Source organism: Fukomys damarensis, unplaced genomic scaffold (assembly GCF_012274545.1).
Source record: "Fukomys damarensis isolate Sample0158 unplaced genomic scaffold, DMR_v1.0_HiC HiC_scaffold_16, whole genome shotgun sequence".
NCBI lineage: Eukaryota > Metazoa > Chordata > Mammalia > Rodentia > Bathyergidae > Fukomys > Fukomys damarensis.
Window position 1 is genome coordinate 118,827,685 of NW_022900928.1, and position 9,453 is coordinate 118,837,137.

Genomic DNA, 9,453 nt, shown 5'->3' on the forward strand with positions numbered 1-9,453 from the left:
GGCTCTACTCTCCTTAGTACAAGAACAATTGAAGTTGGGATATATTGAGACTTCTTTTTCACCTTGGAATTCTCCTGTATTTGTAATACAGAAAAAAATCTGGTAAATGAAGGATGTTTACTGATCTACAAGAAGTAAATAAAAAGATCAGCCCACTGGGGCCTTACAACCTGGTCTCCCATCTCCTACTATGATACCTAAAGAATGGGAAATAACTGATATAGATCTTCAGGGTTGTTTTTATACTATTCCTTTACATTCTAACGATTGTGAATGCTTTGCTTTTACTCTTCCCTCTATTAACCAGGTTACTCCTGCTCAGAGATATCAATGGAAAGTTCTACCTCAAGGGATGTTAATTCACCCACCATGGGTCAGTACTATGTTGGAAAAGTTATACACCTTGTTCATGAACGATTTCTTTCTGCTTGTGTCATTCACTATACACATGATATTCTTTTAGCAACTTCTTCACAGGAATTGGAGAATGCTTTTAAAGTTTTGCAACAACTTTCTGTGCATGATTTGTTTATTGCACCAGATAAGATCCAAACTGTTTCTGCTTATAAATATTTGGGATATTCCATAGATAGACAAATGGGAAAACTTCAGAGTGTTCAAATTAGAAGAGATACTCTGAAAATGTTAGATGATTTTCAAAAACCCCAGGGGGACATAAATTGGGTCTGCCCGATTCTTGGTATTCCCACTTACTAATGTTTAGCATTCTGCAGGGAGATTCTGCCTTAGAGAGCCCACAAGGATTAACTTTTGAAGCAGAGACAGAACTTCAGTTTGTGGAACAATGCCTTAAGGATGCTTTTGTCTCCCGCACTGATCTTTCTTTACCCATATCATTACTTATTTTTGCTATTCCTTATTTGCTCACAGGTTTTATCACACAATAGGATTCTCCTGTCGAATGGGTCCCCTCTGACATAATCCTTCAAAATCTCTATCTCTATATTTAGATTTGTTATGCTCTCTTATCTTTCAAGGTTGACTTAGGATCCACCAACCAATGATCTGGTTGTTATTATTTTGTCCATTGATCCTGATTTATCTAAAAAATATTTAGAAAATAGCATAGAAGCACAAGCTGCATTAGCATAGTATATAGGATACATCGGGTGCCATTACCCGGCTCACAGGTTATGGGAATTCTTAAAACAAACACAGTAGGTCATGGCCAAGCTGGTCTGAGATATCCTGTACCCACTGCCAGTACCTATTTTACTGATGATTCAAAAGATAAAGTCACTGCCATATAGAGTGAATCTTGGTCAAAAACATTACAGACATCCTATGTTTCTGCTCAACAAAATGAGTTGCATGCCTTGATTTATCCTTTACAAAAGGTTATATGTCCTATTAATATCGTTTCTGATTCTAAATAGGTTGTTCATGTGTTAAAAATGATAGAAACTGCATATAACAAACACACTACAAAATCAAAAATAATTTATGATATGTTCCTTCAATTACAAGCCTTGGTTCGAGCATGTACTCATCCCATTTTTATAACTTATATTAGAGAACATTCTAACTTGCCTATTTGTTTAGTTCATGGAAATAATCATGTAGATAAATTGACAAGGGTATTACGTGTTGACTCTCTGAATAAGAACATGCACAATCCCACAATAATGCCTCCAGTTTACACCAACGATGGACTCTTCCCATGAATCAGGCTCATAATATAGTTAGAAATAGTCCTGTGTGCAGAACTTTACATACTATAGAGGGTCCCTCAGGTGTAAGTCCTCAAGGTCTTCACTCTAAGATCTTTGGCAAGTGGATGTTACTCAGGCTCCATCTTTCAGACGGTGTGCTTATGTACATGTTTGTGCTGACCCTTATTCACACTTTATCTGGGCCACTCTACGCTTTGGTGAAAGGGCTTCTGACATTATTCACCATTTATGTTTTTTGGTGATGGGTGTTCCATCCAAGATAAAAACAGATAATGCTCCATCTTATGTTAGCAAAAGGCTTTTGACTTTTTTTTTTAACTGGAATATAGAACATGTTACTAGTATACCCTGTAATCCTCAGGGACAGGCTGTGGTTGAATGGGCTCTCTGAACATTGAACATTAAAATTACAACTCCAGAAATGTCATATTAATGAAGGAGGAACAGCACCTAGAACTCACTTGGCAATTGCACTCTTTACTGTCAATTTTTAAAATTTGCCCCAAATTGATATTCTCACAAGGGGAAAAACATTTCTCCCCACCAACACAAGAGGAACAAAGGCCCATCCTTTATAAAGATATAGATAGTCAATGGAAATCAGGTATACTAATTGCCTCTGGTAGAGGCTATGCTTGTGTTGTTGCAGATGGATCCAGTGAGCAATTATGGCCTCCTCTTTGGAAGATCAAACCTGGATGTACCAAGCATCGGGATGCCAGAACCTTTGGGACTGAAGATGGCTCCCCCAATCCTGGAGAATCAAAAACCCCCGGTACAGGAAGTGGTGACCCTACAGCTGAAAAATAAGAGGAAATGAGACATGCTCCAACAACTAATCCATCGACCTGGGGACAAATAAAACATCTGATACAATGCACCACACGTGTACTGCAAACAACAAAATCTACTAATATTCCTGCAAATTTGTTCTTGACTCTGATGGCTGTCATGGCCTGTGCTTTAGAGGTGAGTGCTGGTAGTAATCATTCTTTTGTTTATTGGGTTTTCATTCCTCACCTACCCTTGCTGCAGGTTGTCAATTGGACTGAAAATGCTCCATTGGTTTATATTATGATTCTATTCATGCCCCACCTCCATGGGGGAATGGACTTTCAGAACACCCAGGTGAGGAAGACCAAGAAGTAAACTTTTCTTTGGGGTATGAGACTCTGCCCTTGTGCATGGGAGCCGAGTCTGCATGTTTGAAAACACACAAACAGGTCTGGGCATAAATTCTTCTGGCAAACAAGGAAACAAGAACTTTGATGTGGGACTGATTTCAGGACTAACATTCTTGGAAAATGAAGAAAATACCATTGACTCTTGGGGGAAGGGGACAGACCCAGACTGTCCAACAAGTTCATATAAACATTATGTTTTCTCACCTGTACAGTGTAGTAGGTATTGTGGACCTCGTGGAAAAATCATATACTTAAATAATCATACTGTGGTTGATTGGACACCTCATGGTAAATTTCTTAACAGTTGTTCTGATGATGTCAGTAAGACTGTTTGTGATGGTATTACTGAGATAGTCTGGAATGGTACATGGCAGGGTGGACAACTTTCTATATTTACTAAACATTAAGGACTAATAGCTTGGCACAAGGGAGGGCTAGCACCCCCATGGCCAAGGTTGCTCAATAAGAAAGGAGTTCCACAAGGTCCAGAACAATGGGAGCTGTGGAAATTGCCATTAGGGATTCAATAAATGTCAACCTGGAAAGGCAATTTTTCAGGATTGAAATATTCCAGAAAATAGGAAAAAAAATGGCTAAAGGGGAAGTGGGAAGGGGAGGGGAAAGGAAATAAGGGAAAAGAAAACATGTGAAAAAAGGAAAAAATGGAAACAAAGTCTTTGTAAATAGGGAAGGGAGAAGGGCGTGAAGGGAGGGCAGGGGTATGGGGAAAAAAATAAGAACCAAGATACATCACATAAAGGTATAAGAACCCAGTGATAAATGTAACTGGATTGTTTGCTTTAAAGGTACCAATAAACTTAATGGGAAAGAAAGGAGAAATACTCCATGTTTGATTACTGGTTTACTTATAATAGTTCCATTTATTTAGCAGGATGTGTTAAGTTACCCTTTGTTCTCACTGTGGGGAATTACAATTTAATGAGACTTTAAAGAGTGTTGAATATAGTAATTGCAAACTATGCACATGTTTGAATACCAGTCTAAATATTAATTTGACCCAAAAGAGTATTTTGATTTTAGAAGCTAGAAAATACATTTGCCTGCCCATAAATTTGAGTTGGCTAAGGGAAGAAATTCCTATGTCAGGATTAATGATTAAAGTTATGCAAGAATTGTTAAAAAGAAATCGACTATTTATTGAAAGGATTGTTGCTACAATCATAGGACTTATTGCCATTGCCACAATGACGGCTGTAGCAGGCACTGGGTTCCAAACCGCCATTCAAACACGTGGCTATGTGCAGAATTGGACAGAAAATTCTCATAAGTGTGGTCAACACAAACTGAAATCGACCAAAAGTTGGAAACTAAAGTTATGGAATTACAACAAACCGTCAAATGGCTGGGAGATCAATTGGTCAATCTCCAAAAACAACTCATGTTAAAATGTGATTGGAATACTACTATTAGAGACAATATACGTGTGGTTTCATCAAATATCATTTACAAGGTATTAAAGGAAATATTAGCTTAGATATAAGCACTCTCCCGAGGGAGATCTTTGACACATTTGATAAAAAACTGCCCTTTATTATGTTAGAGGGATTGGCAAAAGGGATAGCTGAGAGGCTACAGGGCCTCCATCCCAGAGGCTTTGTTCAAAGTTTAACACATAGTATTGGAAGTTTGTTTGTGGTATTGATGATTGTTAGTATTATTGTTCTCATAGGATACTTCCACCTGTGAAGAAAGCTGGGAATTAAATTGCTTAAACAATCCATTCAAGTTATGCTTGCACCACATTTGACTAAAAGAAAAGGGGGAGATGATGGAATTGTCTCAGTGCAGGAGACCACTGGGTGATCTGCAGGTGTATTCACGGAGTTGTTAGGAAGGTCTGACAGCAGGAGATCAAAGGTGATCTCCAGACATGCACTTGCAGTGTCCCAGGCTCTCCCTGTTCCTTGTCGATAAGGGAAGAATGTCTCCCTGAGTGTGTTTATTCAGATGTATGCTTGCCATAGCTTGGTTCCAGAAACAAAATTCACTATTGCCATGTATAACCTCTGTAGTGTTTTAACTTCTATAATGATTAATGTAGCCTGTGACTAGTGACATGTGGCAGCTCGCTGTGTAGGGTATAAAAGGAGGAACAAATAAAGATCTGGGTCTTTGCTCCTCGAAGCATTGACACCCCCCCCATGCCTCGCTATTTTGTGTCTCTCATTTCTTAATAAGTCCTTCTCCCTTAGAGACCCCCAACAGTCTCAGATACAGACTTAACCCTTAAAGAGTTCTGGAAGGAACATTACAACATCCTTTCCTGTGTGGGGTTGCGATATTCTGGGCCAATGTCTCTCTAAGGACACTGAGATCTGCCTGTGTGGAAGAGAGAGACTTTGAGGGCTGTGAAGAGGAGTCTGGAGCCTTCAATTCAATGACTTGAGTTATAACCAGCCCTCAGGAATCAATTGAGTTTGTAAGTCAAGGATCCACTGTATTTCACAGCAGCCCACATGGAATATTCACATGAGCTAATGAATGAGAAAGTGCTGTCAGTCTGAGCACTCAGTGGCATGGTTGCTCTGGGACCATGCAAGTCTCTGTGTGGACCTCACACCGCATGTTAACAGGGTTTCAGAGTTCATCGTTGAGTGATGCCAAAGGGAGCTTAGGTGTACAGAGCACATGATTCTGGAGGGAACATAGATCTACATCACCCTGCACAGGAAAAACAAGGTAGTCAAAGGCCACTGGGGACTACAGAGATTTCAAGCAGAGGAATGGAGAAAGATGTGGCAGAGGAACCAGTTGGCATCAGTCCTAGAATGGGGCCTAAGACTTTGGCCAGGTTATTTAACATCACAGGCCTTGTTTTATTTATCATCCAAGCAGACAAAGTCATACTTGTCCTGTTTGTCTCCCTAACCTTGTGGGGGGTGCGGTGAGTGACACAAAAAGCATGAAGGCACCCAGTAACTTCAGTGGTTCAAGCCCATGCTGGGGACTGGAAAGCAAGTGAGACTTACTTTCAGCAGAGACATGAATGAGGCATTAGAGAAAAGGCTGAGCACTTCAGAGAATGCAAGTGGGGTTGGTCCCCAGATGGGGAGAGGAAGCAATAGTGAGATCAATACTTTGAAAGACCAAGGACTGGTGAGGATTGGCTTGGATTATCAGGAACACAGGTGTGGTAAGAGGATGTCTGTTTCAGGTTGTGGGTAGAGTGGTGTCTTCCCCGGACCACAGTAATCCAGGGCTTGAACACAACATGCAAACCTGGAGCTGCCAGAACTATGATGGTCTGGAGAAGAGGTAATCCTGGATTTGATCTTGGAGAGATGTTTTCCAACCCTAATTTGTTTGTTTGTTTGTTTGTTTTTGATTGGTTGTTTTTTGAACAGAGAGAACCTAGGTAACCCCTGAGGTCCCACAGAAGAGCCTGAAAATCCCTGGCTCAGCTTCACTCCTTTAGTGAGATGAGAATGGAATTCCAGGAAAGAGACGCAATTCTCTGAAGGTCACATGGCAAGTTAGTTGCCAAGTTGCAACTGGAACTGAGGCTTTCTGGTGTCCAGATGTATATCTTATTCTCCCAAACTGGCTGTGTGTGCAGGAAAGAAGAGAGGGGTAAGATTATAGGGTGTGTTTCACAAATGAGAAGATCCCCTAACCTAACATCTTCCCCAGCTGCTAAACCACAAAATACCCCCTTTGCCTACTCATTTATGGGACATCTAGAATTTCAAGGTCGAAGAAGTCACCTAGTGCACCTCCCCTCTCACCGTCTCATGGAAGGGTCTGCTGCACACTCTGGTGACCAAGCACTCACCAGACATGTCCCATGACAGATCAGGTGACACCTGTCTTACTGTAGCTTCCAACCACGTGTCCCAGCACTGCCTGAGTCATGTGAATCCCTGGTCCCCTCCCTCAGGCCAGCCCTTGAATAAAGGAGATGGCTCCCAGTCCTCTTTCCCCAGATGAATTTCCAGGCTACCTCTCGCACTATTCATGATTTTCCAGACTTCTTTCTCTTTTTATTTCCTGGTCCACTACCCTAAGTGTCTCCTCTTTGCTCTTCTCCTGTGTAGCAGTCCAACACTGTGTACAGTATTGCTGGAGTAAAATTTATTGAAGCAGGTTCGGCCCTTCCTCTATCCTGGGGTGCCACACCTCCACCCATGTATCCTCAGATGGCAATGATTTATTTTGCATTTCGTCCCACGTTGCCTAAGACATCACTACTCTACACCTACTCTGCTAGCCCCATCCTTGTTGTGATGCACACAGGCCTGCTGCTTCATTTAAAGATCTAAGTGCAGGGCCTTGTGCTCCTTACTAGGAAACTTTCACTTTGTTGAGTGCAGCCTGCACTTCTTAGCAGGACATTTCTGGATGCCAACTGTGTCTCCTCTGGCATGTTCCTTCCCTGCAAACAGGACTGGAAACAAACAAACAAACAAACAAACAAACAAAAACTTTCCTTGGGCTGGGGATTTAGCTCAGTGGTTCTGCTTCCTGCTTCGCAAGTGTGAGGTCCTGAGTTCAATCCCCGGGCACTGGGCACCCTGTCTAGTACCAACAAAAAAAAACCCTTTCCTCTCTCCAAAGCAAGTCACTGAGCCCTCTGCAGGCCCATCTCTCCCTGGCCCATCTACTGTGTCCTACCCCGGCTCCTTCTCCTGCTCTGAGGGCCCTTGTGGACATAAGGACATGCCAGTACTAGAACATTAGGTGAGGAAAGCAGAACGTCACAGTTTGGAAAGGCCTAGAGAAAAGAAAGGAGATGCGACCGTTTTCAGTAATGGCCTCTGTGCAGAGGGACTAGAAGTGACCCGGAGCTTCCTTACACCCTTTGTCCACCCAATAGTTAACAGGGCCCTTATGTGTGTGTCTCTCAAGTGTTCAACGCTGAGTTTGTGTTATTTGGAAGATCAGAAGAAATAAAGTGAAAAAAAATGAGCATGAACAAAGGCTCTTTCCCAAAGTGAACCAGGCTAAACCCCCAGCATTCTTTGGGAAGCAGATTGCAGGGCCACCTCCTCTTCCACTCTCCAGCCTTCCGCTTGCGTTTCACCTTCCTGCCCGGGGGCACAGAGGCACCCCAACCGCCACACACCCCTCCTTGCACACTGGTCCGGGAAGAGCCTAGACCTTGCTTAGCAGAATAGGACCACGGGTTCGTTTTGGGGTGTAACTCGAAGGCCCGGCCAGCGCTTCAGGTCTTCTGCTTTTGTTTTTGTTTAATGAAAGCGTTTAAGGCTACTTTTGAACCAACTACTTCTAGAAAAGGAGAGAAAAGAGCAAAGGGCAGTTTCCATCCGGTGCAGTATTCGGACACACTCGTAGATGGTGAGGAAAAGGACACAGCCAGGATGATCCATTCGACTTCCCAAGGCCGGATCTGGGATGAAAGGCCAAGGTCCTCCTTTCGCCCTTCTCCGTGAAGTATAAAGGAAATTCTGAGCCAAGCCGGTGCGCAGTGAGGTTTAAAGCCTTCCAAGGCCTAGGCGTAGCCCCGACCTAACCTCCTCTCGCCAGCAGAGGGCGCGCACGGGCCGCGAGAAGAAGGTGCGGTAGCAAGCCCCAGCCGGGAGCCCCGAGTACGGGAAGAGTGGGAGGGAGATCCCGGAGAAAGTGAGCGGGCAGATCCGGAGACCAGGCGGCCACAGCCACCCGGGGCAGCGGGCGGGCGTGAGTGAGACAGAGGGTGGAAGAACGAATTGGATAAATAGAGAGGGCGGGCGGGGAAGAGGGAGAAATGGAAGGTGGAAGCGGAACAGAGGCGGGAGGAGATGAGGCGCGGGGGGCAGGGTGGTGAGATGCGAGCTGGTGGGGTGAGGTACGCGAGGGGTGGGACGGGGGAGTGGGCGGTGGAGGGCGCACGTCGGGGGCTCCCCGCTCTGGCCAGCCCTGCTCTGCCTTCGCTGGACTTCCTCCTTGGCAACCTTTCTGCTCTCCCTCCGTTCCCCTTGAAGAAGGGTCTAGAGCAGCAAAGAATCAGAGAGGAGGCAGCGGGGGGAGCGGGGGAGCTTTAATGGGGCCGAAGGGAATAGAAATACACCGGACCCTTCAGCCACACTGTGGGGAGTGGGGACTCCGGAAACCGTGTCCTGGGGGGAGGCGGGGCTGTGGCCTTTACCAAACCTACTCAAAGTCCCGGGAAGAACGAATGTGGGAGGCTCCCCGGTGCCGGGACCTGGGGCAGCTCCGTGGGGAGGAGAAAAAGTGAAAAAAGATTTTGAATTGGGAAACAAGGGATCATAATGGACGGGGCTTCTAGGAGTGAGAGGTCAGGTGGAGAGAAAAAAGTTTAAGGAAGATCGAGGAGGGCCAGGGATGTAGCTCAGCAGCACTGCGCCTGCCTGGCAAGCCCAAGGTCCGGAGTTCGATCTCCGGTACTGGGTTGGGGGATACAGGAGACCTCCGGTCCCTTCCCAGTTGAGGGCTGGGTGCGGCGGGTGAAATAAAATCCGGGTTTAAGGAACGTGGGGCAAACTCAGGTCCCTCTCCGGGAAGAGGGTAGGATTCAGCAAGGCCCTGGGAGAGGCCGCGCGGGGCGCCCGTCTAGTGGTAGTGACCCCCCAAGTGCGAGGCAGCCGCCACAGCCC